The sequence below is a fragment of the Amblyomma mixtum genome, chromosome 1 (assembly GCF_055824585.1).
Source record: "Amblyomma mixtum isolate Tamu chromosome 1, ASM5582458v1, whole genome shotgun sequence".
In the NCBI taxonomy this organism is placed as follows: domain Eukaryota; kingdom Metazoa; phylum Arthropoda; class Arachnida; order Ixodida; family Ixodidae; genus Amblyomma; species Amblyomma mixtum.
In genome coordinates, this window is record NC_143012.1 from 17,530,198 (window position 1) to 17,544,655 (window position 14,458).

Sequence of the window (14,458 nt, forward strand, 5' to 3'; positions counted from 1 at the left end):
CCGCTGCTGCCACACCACCCCCGGACCACTCTAAACAGACTTTATCCCACCACTGGTCAACCCTGGTCTTTATTTCTCTGCTGTCGGCCATTGAGAGAGAGATAAAGAGAGGCAGAGAGGGGGGAACGTTCTGCATTCTTGTCCCTATCAGGGTATGGCGTGTGGATTTGAACATATGCAAGCTGAGCTTGAGGTACGATAGGCGCCATAGTGTGAGGGTGCCGTAGGAGACAAATACGTTATAGCTTTGTTGCAGCCTTATAGCTCTGCATTCTATCCCGGAATCTAAGGCGTCAGCTGCAATACCTTGATTACTTAGTGAAGAAAGTTAATGTGATTTGACTGTTGTCATTTAATTACCATTTTTAATTTAATTCAATCAAATTACCACTTGGCAAGCATGCAGGTGGCAAAGTGGAAATAGAGAATAGAGGGAGGCGACGTGAGGCCAGATCAGTTTCGGCGATTCCCATGAGCACGGCTACGATTTGTGCTGCGCCTAACGATGTAGATTCCACGGCCAAATGCAGGGCAAAATGGCTAAGCCAAACCTATAAATGTTTTCCGTGATTAATCAACTGATCCGGTAAACTTGGCTTAACATATTTTTTTTGTATTGCCCCTTCATCAAAACTTGGCCGCATCGGCCAGGATTCCATCATGCGGCTTTAATCTGATGAAGCGCCGAACGCTCCAACCATTACACCACCGCGGCGGGCATTCATTTTCGTCGCAGTTCTGATTTGACGGATCGTACAAATGCCTGTATCGTATATGAAGCTCTGGTAGAGGCGAGCGTCCGCCTCACGTGCTAGACGCCCGTTGTTCGAATTACAGTGCCGCCGAAATTTTATGTGAAATAAAATAACCGAATGTTGATGGAACTGAAATTTCTACTGTCCTATTTCATCGCCACGAGTAGTTGTAATCACTACCACTTGTTGCGCATTACCTTTCCATTTTCGGTTGGGTCCAAAACTGTAACATGTCTTTTGCAGCAAAAATATATGCACTGGAGGATCTCAACTGCACTAGACAGTACACATTCAGCGCTTTCATCGAACATTTGCAACATTTATCCAGGTAACCAGTTTTGAGCCAATCTGGCGGCGTAACCTGTTTTGGCCTTTTTGCGCAGGCGGATTGGTTTTGTGCACCTCTATGTGAGGGAGTTGTTTGCTTGTTCTTATTTTCGCGATAGTTATCTTTATTTCAGCATTTTTGCAGGCTAACTTTATGAACCTGTCTCCGAGCTTAGTGGTGCATTCCAATTTTTCCGAGTGTCTCTGGTAACTGGGATGGATGAAATTTACGCTTTGGTATACAGGGATACGTCCATTTATGGCAGGTATAGCAGGCGCTGATCCGATCATGAGAGGGAAATAACTCGAAGGATAAGAATGCTGTGAGCGCATATGGCCGGTTCTCTCAGATCACGAATGGCAGTTTACCAATACTATAAGAGAAAAGTATACAACAGCTGTATCTTACGGGTACTCACCTACGGGGCAGGAACGGGGAGGCTAACGAAAAGGGTTAGTTTGAGCTAAGAACAACGCAGCTAGCTAGGGAAAGAAAAATGATAGGTGCAACATTATAGATCGGAAGCGGGCGGAGTGTGCGAGGGAACAAGCGGCTGGTTAATGACACGCTAGTCGAAATCAAGAGGAAGAAATGGGATTGGGCAGGGCATGTAATGTGAAGGCAAAATAACCGCTGGTGCTTACGGGATGGATGGAAAACTTTATTACGCAAGCAAGTTTGGACCGTGCAAGGTCTCAGGGCCACCGCACAGCCCTCACATTACGCGCATGTGTCCAGGCCACGTAGGGCCATGGCACTGGCACCCCGGTTCACACAGCGAAGTTGCGTGTCCGGGTCCTGCGACGCAAGGAGGGCCTCCCATTCCTCCCATGTACGGATGGCGGGCTGTCCCTGCGGGGGAGGCTCGGCAGGGCAGCCGAAGAGGATGTGGTCCAGGGTGGCGTGCGATTCTCCGCAGAGTGTGCACTCTGGGGAAACATGGCGGAAGTAGGATAGAAGCTGAGGGGTAGGAAGAGTTCGAGTCTGGAGTCGCCTCCAGAGGATTTGTTGAGAGTGAGATAGGCGGGGTAGGGAGGGGGCTAGAGTCGACGGGCAAGGCGTGCTTGTTGAGTCAGTTCTGAGAACGTGTGTGCCCGCTCCCACGAGAAATCCTGGCTGGGGTCGCCATTTGCCCGGCAAATAAGTCCTCGGGCTATGTTATCGGCGGCCTCATTTCCAGGGCTGCCAGAGTGAACAACGGAGTGGATTCCAAGAGGCAAGCATAGCAGGGGGCGGCATAAGTTAGGTGGGCGCATGAGATTAAGAAGTTAGAGGAGACACGGTTGCCTCAGCTAGCAAAAGACAGGGTTAATAGGAGAGACATGGAACAGGCCTTTGCCCTGCAGTGAGCGTTGTCAGGTTGATGATGATTATGATGATAAAGGCATAGTGAAATGGGGAGGAAAGGTGGGAGCAGGGAAGGGCATGAACTAGGATGCGGGCTGCGTTGCGCCGGTATCAGTGGCCTGGGGCTGCCCGTGTTCACCAATAATGTGGCAGACGCTGCGAGTCCTAACCAGCTGAGGAGCGAAGTGGCAGCGCTCACTAGCTTGAGGGCCGCTGTGCCGCAACGATAGTTGCTGCTACAAACAATGGTTTGTTGCCTTTCGTTGTGGGAGAAAAAAGAAACATGACTATTATTGGACTGTATTACACCGCATGGACCATGCTCGCTAGCTTGAGGGCCGCTGTGCCGCAACGATAGTTGCTGCTACAAACAATGGTTTGTTGCCTTTCGTTGTGGGAGAAAAAAGAAACATGACTATTATTGGACTGTATTACACCGCATGGACCATGCTCGCTAGCTTGAGGGCCGCTGTGCCGCAACGATAGTTGCTGCTACAAACAATGGTTTGTTGCCTTTCGTTGTGGGAGAAAAAAGAAACATGACTATTATTGGACTGTATTACACCGCATGGACCATGCTCGCTAGCTTGAGGGCCGCTGTGCCGCAACGATAGTTGCTGCTACAAACAATGGTTTGTTGCCTTTCGTTGTGGGAGAAAAAAGAAACATGACTATTATTGGACTGTATTACACCGCATGGACCATGCTCGCTAGCTTGAGGGCCGCTGTGCCGCAACGATAGTTGCTGCTACAAACAATGGTTTGTTGCCTTTCGTTGTGGGAGAAAAAAGAAACATGACTATTATTGGACTGTATTACACCGCATGGACCATGCTCGCTAGCTTGAGGGCCGCTGTGCCGCAACGATAGTTGCTGCTACAAACAATGGTTTGTTGCCTTTCGTTGTGGGAGAAAAAAGAAACATGACTATTATTGGACTGTATTACACCGCATGGACCATGCTCGCTAGCTTGAGGGCCGCTGTGCCGCAACGATAGTTGCTGCTACAAACAATGGTTTGTTGCCTTTCGTTGTGGTATAAAAAAGGAACATGACAATTATTGGACTGTATTACACCGCATGGACCATGAGTCAATTAAAAAATGTATTACCCATTACTACATCTCATTATTTTTCGATCCCGGCCGCGGCGGTTGAATTTCTTTAGAGGAGAAATTCTAGAGGCCCGCGTGCTGTGCGATGTCACTGCACGTTAAAGAACCCCAGGTGGTCGAAATTTCCGGAGCCCGCCACTTCGGCGTCTCTCATAGCCTGGGTCGCTTTGGGACGTTAAACCGCATAAACCAAACCAAACATTATTTTTCGAGAACTCCAAACTCTACACTCGAGACCCTGGAATTGGGAAGGATACACCTTATAATCAATCTGGCCTCCTTATAACAGGCTTCGCGCGAGCTTACAGAGTCCAAAAAATTGCGTACAAGAAAAGTATAAGCGGCGACCCCGCTAGAGAATTCCTGCAATACCGCCTGGCGAGGAGAGTCCTTCGCCTGCCACGATTACTTCTATTGGTTTATGGTGCAACGCTATTTCGGCATCAGTGCGAAAGTTTCGTGGAAATATGAGGAAAACACCACGGTAAGTAAAACGAACAAATAACCGAGGAAAACACCACGGTGAGTAAAACGAGCAATTATAATAACCTCGCAATTAAAGAGCACAAATACGATATGTAGCAAGAAGGGACTCAAAGTCGGGCAGCCTTTTGCCTCGTATTATGTGCACCAGACCTGCATGTCGCCATTTGGCGCAGCAATTTCGAAGCCTCAAGCTCTCAAAGGCATTGGCTCTCTTGGACACCCTACAAGCTTCTGAACGGTAGACTCGTGCACATTACGTAAAGCAGATAGAGATGCGTCGCATTGTAATACCAGAGGCTCTGAAACGAGATATGATCATACCCAAAAATTTAGCACAACAACCACCACCTCTGTGGCTGGCTTGCTCCGCAGGGCTATGCATTTTCAATGGGCAGCTGATGTCAGCAGTGTTACCCTTCAGACATGAAATTTTCACTCGTCCCGTTGTACCTAATGATTAAACATATATCGTTCTCGTTGCACGTGATATATCAACAAAATCGCTGCGTTACCTCAGGAGTAATTATCAATTTACTACATTATGCGTCGTGGTAAAGAACTCCTCTGCATCAGGTTGAAGTGACGTGCACTCAGTGGACAAGTTGCTCATCCTTTGCGACAACCTAGAAAACTTAGACGCCTTTCACAAAACAGTGCCCACCTGTGATTATATAGTTAAAACCGAGGCGCATATGGCAGGTTATCTCAGATAATGAATGGCAGTTTGCCAATGTCAGGAGGTATTCCGGGGCCTGAGATGGGAACGGTTAGGGATAAGAGTTAATGGAGAATACCTAAGTAATCTGCGATTCATTGATGACATTGCCTTGCTAAGTCACTGAGAACATGAACTGCAAAGCATGATCAGTGAGTCAGACAGGCAGAGCAGAGTGGTGGGTATAAATATTAACATGCAGAAAACCAAAGTAATGTTCAACAGCCTAGCAAGGGAACAGCAGTTCGCAATTGGTAACCAGGTGCTGGAAGTAGTAAGAGAACATGTTTATTTAGGGCAGGTAGTCACCGCTGATCCGGATCATGAGAGGGAAATAACTAGAAGAATAAGAATAGGGTGGAGCGCATAAGGCAGGTTCTCTCAGAGCATGAATGCTAGTTTACCAATATCCCTCAAGAGAAAAGTATACAACAGCTGTATCTTACCGGTACTCACCTATGGGGCAGAAACGTGGAGGCTAACAAAGAGGGTTCACCTTAAGGACAACGCAACGAGATATGGAAAGAAAAATGATAGGTGTAAGGTTAAGAGATCAGAAGCGGGCGGAGTGGGTGAGAGAACAAACGCGCGTTAATGACATCTTAGTCGAAATCGAGAAGAAATTGGCTTTGGCCGGGCATATAATACGAAGGCAAGATAACCGCTGGTCATTAAGGGTGTTGAGGTATTAGCGGGGTCGCAGCGGAGCACAAGAGAGAGACGACCAGCGTGGCAGGCTTCTAGTTCCGGACTGCGCGTGCCGGGCGTACGCTCCGAGCACGCGCTGTCGTTCTTTATTTTCTTTTGTCGCGGGAACGCCGATCTCAGCGCCTGCGCTTTATAGCGTCGCCGGGCGCTACAGGGCCCCCCGCCTAGACGGAACGTCGGAATGTACGTGCCGACGGGGCAGAGATGGAGTAACCACGGCAGGCAAGCAGGCAGCTAGAGTAACAGTGTCCCCACGGGGTCGCTGCAAGGTCCGGTAAGTTCAGGTCAGGGGCCGGGAAAAGCTGTCGGGTGGAGTGCACGGGCTCAGGTGGACGAGCCTGGCTGCTGCGCAACGGGCGAATGAGGCAGGGTGCCGAACTGACAATGGACATGAGGGCAGGGAAGACCATGGTCGGGCCGTCACCGTTTGCAGTGCTGCCCGCGGACACAAGCGTCGTCGGTGCTGGAACATTGCAGCTGATGTCGATGGGGATCCGACGCGCAGTGTACGTAGTCACAAGCACAGGAGCGGCCGAAACGGCTCCAGGGACTGACAGCAGGTGTGGTGGGACCGTCGACATAGCGGCGACAGCTGTGACGATGCCGGAGCAAGTTGCTGGGCTCAATGCCAGGTGCTTGGGTGAAGCGAGAGTGGCAGTCCGGAGAAACTGGCCAGTGCTGATGCGCGTGTGGGCATGATCGGCTGTGGGTGGCTGCAAGAAGGTTGCGCCAGTGACAGGCCGTGGAGCTGAGACGCGTACATCAGACGGCTGGCTGACAGCAACAGACACAGCTGGTGGAAGGACAACTGCCGCGCTACTCGGTGCGGGTAGCTCTACCATTCGTTGCTGAAGGTAGCTCAAGGCAGGCACCAAAGCAGACGCTTGCTGCGGCGGTGTCGAGCTGCCAGGGTCAGAATCCGAGAAGCGGTTGACCGTACTGAGGGATTGGGGTGAGGCCTCTTGGGCAGGCGGTGTGGCCGCCGAGGTAGTGGGGCTGGTATGTGGCATATGCTGCGGTGGCGGCTTCAACCTCACAGCAGAGGCCTGTAGAGCTGTTGGCGGTAGTGACGAGGTAGATGAAGATGCCGGAAGCCTCGGCACGGCTGCTGCCGCAGAGTCGTCCTTGGCTGCAGGAGGCTCTGGCGACAACGCCACTGAAGCGCAAGGAGGCAGAGCCAGAGACGCGGGTCGGATAGTAGTGGGAGCAGGACGCGAGGCGGAGCTCGTGCGGATCCCACCTGGTGTGGCGTCGAGAGAGACAGCCGGGCTGGAGACGCTGGACGGGAGTGGCGGCGATGCGGCGAGGGGCTGCTGAGGCGGGCCGGGTTCTGATGAAGGCTGCGTGGGCGCGAGCGAGGCCGGTCCAGGGACAGAGGCTGGCGGCGGCGAAAACGGGTCCGCTGCGTCGTAGAGCGGCGGCGGAACGTAGTAGGCACCGAAGTCCGCCAAGACGGCCGCACGCAGCTCATCGTATGGCCGGCCGCCGAAAGCAGAGTAGGTGAGCCGACGCAGGAGGTCGGCCGGGAGGATGTCACAAAGGACTTCGTGTTTGAACGGCTGGATGGTGATGCCGTTCAGGTACATCGCAGCCTCCAGTTGGGCGAACCACCCGCCGACGCCTGCAGGCCGGAACGCCGGGAGCGGCGGGTCGAAACTTGGGTGCTGCCAGTACGCCATGCTGGAACGCCGCTGAGATAGAAGGCACGGTTCGCCAGGTCACCACTGTTGAGGTATTAGCGGGGTCGCAGCGGAGCACAAGAGAGAGACGACCAGCGTGGCAGGCTTCTAGTTCCGGACTGCGCGTGCCGGGCGTGCGCTCCGAGCACGCGCTGTCGTTCTTTATTTTCTTTTGTCGCGGGAACGCCGATCTCAGCGCCTGCGCTTTATAGCGTCGCCGGGCGCTACAAGGGTAACGGAGTGGATTCCAAGAGAAGGCAGACGTAGAAGGGGGTGACAGAAAAGTTTGCAGCGGTACGGTGGCCGTAGCCGGCAAAAGATAGTGTTAATTGGAGACACATGGGAGGGCCTTTGCCCTGCAGTGGGTGTAGTAAGGCTGACGATGATGATGACAAAACAGGTGTAATTCGCTTTACACATGCATTACCTGAATGCAAGATTGCGTGCGTGCTTCGCCATGTTTTGTTGTCGTGCACCCACACCGTGCACGGCTGCCTCGAGAAAAACATAATTCTTTCATTACTCATTACGAAAACAGTGCCATAGCGCCTACGTTACGTCGATATTTCGCCAATTGTCAGCATTTGCATTCGTTTTCTTGTGTTCATTTCCTTGTGTGCTGTGGCGTCGCGTGTTCGAGATCTGGCTGGTACAGTGAATATAAGGGAGAACGCCAGCTTTGGCATATTGCACGCTGCGAACCAACCAAGCACAAGAAAATCTTGGAGAAATGCGGACACCAACTAGACGTGCTCCCGCGAACACCTGCTTGTGGGAGGGACGCCACAAGTGCCTGCTATTGTGGTTGCAGAGAAGTTTTATCAACAAAACACACTTGGGAGCCACGCTTTTCTGCAAGACAAGTTATGGTAGTTGATGAAGGGGCCGGGGAGACCCAGCTGGGGAGACCCAGCTAGCAACGTACTTTCTATGTGCGTCCAGAAATGATGGATTATCCCAGTCCGAGTAAAACATTTCTGGACTGTACAGCAGTACATAGAAACACCAGCGAAAAGGCAGTGCTCCCACGAAAGGCTTTTTCGGGTGTGTTTAGCAGCAGAAAAAACGAATCATACCATTTTGGTCCAAGAAAGGTAAATAGGTATAACATTTCGGGACCAAAGATTTTCGACAAGAAATAAATATCTACTGCTCGCTTTCTTTTCTCTCTCCCTCCCGCCACAAACTGCGGGAAGAAAAGGCATTGCTCTTGCACTTGTCGTTTTGAGAAATCAAAGAACAGTCTCGTTCGGACAGTTGAAGAAAGCGATTCACCCCGCATCTCTTTTGGCGCATGCGTTTCTCGCACGTGGGCCGTGGGCTCCCCACCGCAGGCAGGCAACGGCGGTCTGCCTTTTCATTACGCCGCCGGAAGCGGCGGTCACCAGCTTTTCCGTCTTCCAGTGGTTCCCCTGCTGCTGCCCAACTTCAAAATTGTGCGGCATTCCACGCAGGCATCTCCGACTATCAGCAGTCCTGGCTGCGCCGCTGTTTTGCAGAGGTGCAGTAATGACCTCCCGTCGCTCGCCCGGCTTCCTCGCTGGACGGAAGCCATCTTGCGCACCCTTATTCGCACATCGCCCAGTCGTTCGCGCGCCAGCCCCAGCACGCAGCAGCTCCTGCTCTCATCACTGGGCTCCCGTGGACTTCGTAGTTACGGATTCACGGCACCTTTCCACCTTTTGAAATTGATGGAGCGGCGGCTCATTGCAAGTCTTTTTCGCAGCTTCTTGGCCCTACTGATGCCGCTGTTAGAAGCGGTATTCCTGGCGGTGGAGTTGGTGGCAATAGGAGACTCTTGCACGCACTCTGGATTCCTCATTGCCTCCGACAACTGCAGCGTGGCCGTCCACTGCCGTCATAGGCGGAAGGGACCTTAGGAGACTCACCACCCTCTTGCTGCGAGTGCCCATGGATTAGCCTGTTCTATCTACTTCTTCGCCGTCGCCCAGCTATCCATTCGCAGCGGTATAGTTTGAGATGTGTTCGCGTTGCAAGTGACTCGCAATTCCCCCCCCCCCACCTCCACTGGTTTACTTGTGCCTTGATCTCACCTTCTACGCCGGTGCCGCTCGCGCGGTCTGCTGCACCAAGGGTGCATCGCGCCACGGCTGCTACCTCAAGACGCCTCCCCATCCCCCCTCCACTGGTTTACTTGTGCCTTGATCTCGCCTCCCACGCCGGTGCCGCTCGCGCGGTCTGCTGCACCATGGGTGCAGCGCGCCACGGCTGCTACCTCAAGACGCCTCCCCCTCCCCCCCTCCACTGGTTTACTTGTGCCTTGATCTCGCCTCCCACGCCGGTGCCGCTCGTGCGGTCTGCTGCACCATGGGTGCAGCGCGCCACGGCTGCTACCTCAATACGCCTCCCCATCCCCCCTCCACTGGTTTACTTGTGCCTTGATCTCGCCTCCAACGCCGGTGCCGCTCGCGCGGTCTGCTGCACCATGGGTACAGCGCGCCACGGCTGCTACCTCAAGACGCCTCCCCCTCCCCCCTCCACCGGTTTACTTGTTTATATATCTCGCCTACCACGCCGGTGCCGCTCGCGCGGTCTCCTGCACCATGGGTGCAGCGCGCCACGGCTGCTACCTCAAGACGCCTCCCCCTCCCCCCTCCACTGGTTTACTTGTGCCTTGATCTCGCCTCCCACGCCGGTGCCGCTCGCGCGGTCTGCTGCACCATGCGTGCAGCGCGCCACGGCTGCTACCTCAAGACGCCTCCCCCTCCCCCCTCCACTGGTTTACTTGTGCCTTGATCTCGCCTCCCACGCCGGTGCCGCTCGCGCGGTCTGCTGCACCATGGGTGCAGCGCGCCACGGCTGCTACCTCAAGACGCCTCCCCCTCCCCCCTCTACTGGTTTACTTGTGCCTTGATCTCGCCTCCCACGCCGGTGCCGCTCGCGCGGTCTGCTGCACCATGGGTGCAGCGCGCCACGGCTGCTACCTCAAGACGCCTCCCCATCCCCCCTCCACCGGTTTACTTGTTTATTGATCTCGCCTCCCACGCCTGTGCCGCTCGCGCGGTCTGCTGCACCATGGGTGCAGCGCGCCACGGCTGCTACCTCAAGACGCCTTCCCCCTCCACCGGTTTACTTGTTCCTTGATCTCGCCTCCCACGCCGGTGCCGCTCGCGCGGTCTGCTGCACCATGGGTGCAGCGCGCCACGGCTGCTACCTCAAGACGCCTCCCCCTCCCCCCTACACCGGTTTACTAGTTGCTCGATCTCGCCTCCCACGCCGGTGCCGCTCGTGCGGTCTGCTGCACCATGGGTGCAGCTCGCCACGGCCGCTACCTCAATACGCCTCCCCATCCCCCCTCCACTGGTTTACTTGTGCCTTGATCTCGCCTCCCACGCCGGTGCCGCTCGCGCGGTCTGCTGCACCATGGGTACAGCGCGCCACGGCTGCTACCTCAAGACGCCTCCCCCTCCACCGGTTTACTTGTTTATTGATCTCGCCTCCCACGCCGGTGCCGCTCGCGCGGTCTGCTGCACCATGGGTGCAGCGCGCCACGGCTGCTACCTCAAGCCGCCTCCCCCTCCCCCCTCCACTGGTTTACTTGTGCCTTGATCTCGCCTCCCACGCCGGTGCCGCTCGCGCGGTCTGCTGCACCATGGGTGCAGCGCGCCACGGCTGCTACCTCAAGACGCCTCCCCATCCCCCCTCCACTGGTTTACTTGTGCCTTGATCTCGCCTCCCACGCCGGTGCCGCTCGCGCGGTCTGCTGCACCATGGGTACAGCGCGCCACGGCTGCTACCTCAAGACGCCTCCCCCTCCCCCCTCCACCGGTTTACTTGTTTATTGATCTCGCCTCCCACGCCTGTGCCGCTCGCGCGGTCTGCTGCACCATGGGTGCAGCGCGCCACGGCTGCTACCTCAAGACGCCTCCCCCCTCCACCGGTTTACTTGTTCCTTGATCTCGCCTCCCACGCCGGTGCCGCTCGCGCGGTCTGCTGCACCATGGGTGCAGCGCGCCACGGCTGCTACCTCAAGACGCCTCCCCCTCCCCCCTACACCGGTTTACTAGTGCCTTGATCTCGCCTCTCACGCCTGTGCCGCTCGCGCGGTCTGCTACCACGGGTGCAGCGCGCCACGGCTGCTACCTCAAGACGCCTCCCCCCTCCACCGGTTTACTAGTTCTTTGATCTCGCCTCCCACGCCGGTGCCGATAGCGCGGTCTGCTGCACCATGGGTGCAGCGCGCCACGGCTGCTACCTCAAGACGCCTCCCCCTCCCCCCTATACCGGTTTACTAGTTCCTTGATCTCGCCTCCCACGCCGGTGCCGCTTGCGCGGTCTGCTGCACCATGGGTGCAGCGCGCCACGGCTGCTACGTCAAGACGCCTCCCTCTCCCCCCTCCACTGGTTTACTTGTGCCTTGATCTCGCCTCTCACGCCTGTGCCGCTCGCGCGGTCTGCTACCACGGGTGCAGCGCGCCACGGCTGTTACCTCAAGACTCAAGAAGCGTTTTATTGCGAAAGCAATACTACTTGCACTTTCACGCATTTGCCGTGCCGAGGCGGTGACCACCATCGTGCCGCGGCGGTGACCACCAAAGCAATACTAGCACTTTCACGCCTTTGCGATGCCGCGGTTGTGACCACCATTGACCTTCATTTGACCTTGATTGCATTAGATTGGATTAGATTGGATTAGAATGGATTGGACTGGATTGGACTGGATTGGACTGGATTAGATGGTTTATGGTTTATGTTTAACGTCCCAAAGCGACTAAGGCTATGAGAGACGCCGTAGTGGAGGGCTCCGGAAATTTCGACCACCTGGGGTTCTTTAACGTGCACTGACATCGCACAGTACACGGGCCTCGAATTTCTCCTCCAAAGAAATTCAACCGCCGCGGCAGGGATCGGACCCGCGTCTTTCGGGACAGCAGCCTAGCACCATAGCCACTGAGCCACCGCGGCGGCTGGCCTGGATTAGATTAGATTAGATTAGATTACATTAGATTAGATTAGAGTACATTACATTGGTTTGGATTGGATTGGATAGGAGTGGGTTGGATTGGAATGGAGTGGATTTCATTTGAATGGAGTGGATTTCGCTGGATTGGATTGTATAACCTATGCATCACCACAATTCTAACCACAAGCACCACCACCAGCTGCACTACCAGCTGTACCATGGCGTAGGTACGAATATTGCTTTCGCAATTACCGGTCTTAACCAAGCTAAGCCACAGCGAATTTTTTCAATTATTTCATAGTCTACGCCATTTAGCAAATTTTCAAATAAGGTTCCTATGTTCAGTATGCGACGTAGCATACCTGAAGAGTGGCTGGTGCATTGCCTTCGGTCATGCGGGCTTTGGTGCTGTGTGCTGCGACCTCTTCCTTCTTCTTCTCCACATGACCGGCTGGCGACTTCGTTGTCTTTCAACAGCCGCTCCGGTGAGGGCTCTCTAATACACACAGTGACGAGGAATGAATGTGGTTTCGACTATAACCAATCGCATGGTTAAAAAATAGGCTAAAGTGTCCGGTTTTATCTCTTCCCACCTAAGCCGCCTATCGACCAATGAAAAACTGGAAAAATACCTCTATATTGGCATTCCTGTGGTTTTCAATGAGTCGAAGCAGCTGTAAACTTTGTTTGGTTGCGAGCTTGAGTAATTATTTTTGTCATGGGATAACTTACGGTGGACTCAATGCCGCAATGTGGTCTTTACTGGTTAGCGCGGGCATGAAAAAATTATCGTCGAAAACATGCTGTTGATATTAAGGCGAAAGCCTTTAATGTCTCATCGTTGTAAGCAGCAGTTGTCGACAGAGAATGTCACGCTTTTCAGTTGGTCGAAACGGTCGTGACGTCACAGTGCGCCAATTTCAAACGGGGCCAATTGTACTTTGGCTAGTAACCATGCAACCAATTGTAGGGACCATATAGTGATGCTCCAAGTAAGTGGGACTGAGCTTAGTTAATTGCTTAATTACCCAATTAGCCTAATTAACTTCTCTAGTCAGGCCATATAAATAAATAAAACCTAGTAAGAAATTGGTCGAGCTCGGGAATCGAACCCCGGTCTTCGGAGTGCGAGACGAGCATGCTATCCACTCCGCCATGCCAGCTCGATGGTTTGGAATGAACAAAGGCACGTCTAGTGAATACGGTGTCTTCGCTCACTGCCATCCTCCTCCCTTCCCTTCCGGCGAGGTTTAGGTGTCCACCGAGATATGAGAGAGAAATACATTTCCTTTCCTCAAAAACCAATTTACCGACGAGTGAGGAATAGAACCGAATGGGCGATGGCGTTCTATTGACTCCCTGGCAGCGTTGCAAGACGCTCTCGCGTTCCACTCTTGGAGGCGAAGCTTAACATCTTAACCACACATCAGTGACCACAGTTTAGGTCAAAAAAGTACACCCCCCCCCCCCCCTGAATTTTGACGGGCGTCCACCGAGATATGTGAGACAGTTACTGCAGACAGTTACTGCGTAATTTTCTTTCCTCAAATACAATTTTCATTTTCTTCATTACGGGCCATCTTCGTCTTTCTTCTTTCACTCCCATTTCCTCCGTTCCTCTACGGTGCGGTTCAGGTGTCCACCGAGATGACAGAGATTTACTGCGCCATTTCCTTTCCTCAAAAACCGTTGCGTTGAAACGGCAAGGCATCGCGCCGAACGGGTGGTGGCGTTCCGTGGACTCCCTGGCAGCGCTACAACACGCTGTCGCGTTCCACTCCTAAAGGCGAAGCTTAAGCTTAAGCTTAATTAGCAGTTAATTAGTATTCAGGCATTAATCAGTAATCAACTATTAATTAGGGATTTGTCATCACTTAGTAATTAGTACTCAATTACATGTGACGCCACCAGTGCCACAGAAGCACTGAAAGTGGTGCGGAAAACGCTTTCGCCTCTACGCACTTTAGACAAAGTGCCCCCTGAATTTTTTGCATGAATTGCAGCAAGATCCCCTTTCACATTGCTTGGAACTGTACGCGCCCTGTTGTGGATATTGGTGCACTGACGATCCGATACACCTATAAGAAACCGCTATGCTGCCAAGAATATCTGTAAGGTCTGAATTCCTCCTCTCCTCGAAACCAGCTGGGAAGAGCACCAGTTAGGAACAGCCGGTCAGGACTCGTATTCTTGCATTTATATTTTACCTTTCCGGCCGCTACAGGAAAGGCATGTCTACTTGCTGCAAATGAACTGACTTATATATGATCATCATCAGCTTTTATGGCGTATGTCCACTTGGGCAACCTGCAACCTTGGCCTGCAGTTTAACGTGCGGGTCGTTTAGGACATACAACGCCGACAGCGACTCCATTAACACCGACATTAAGGATGTCCTTTT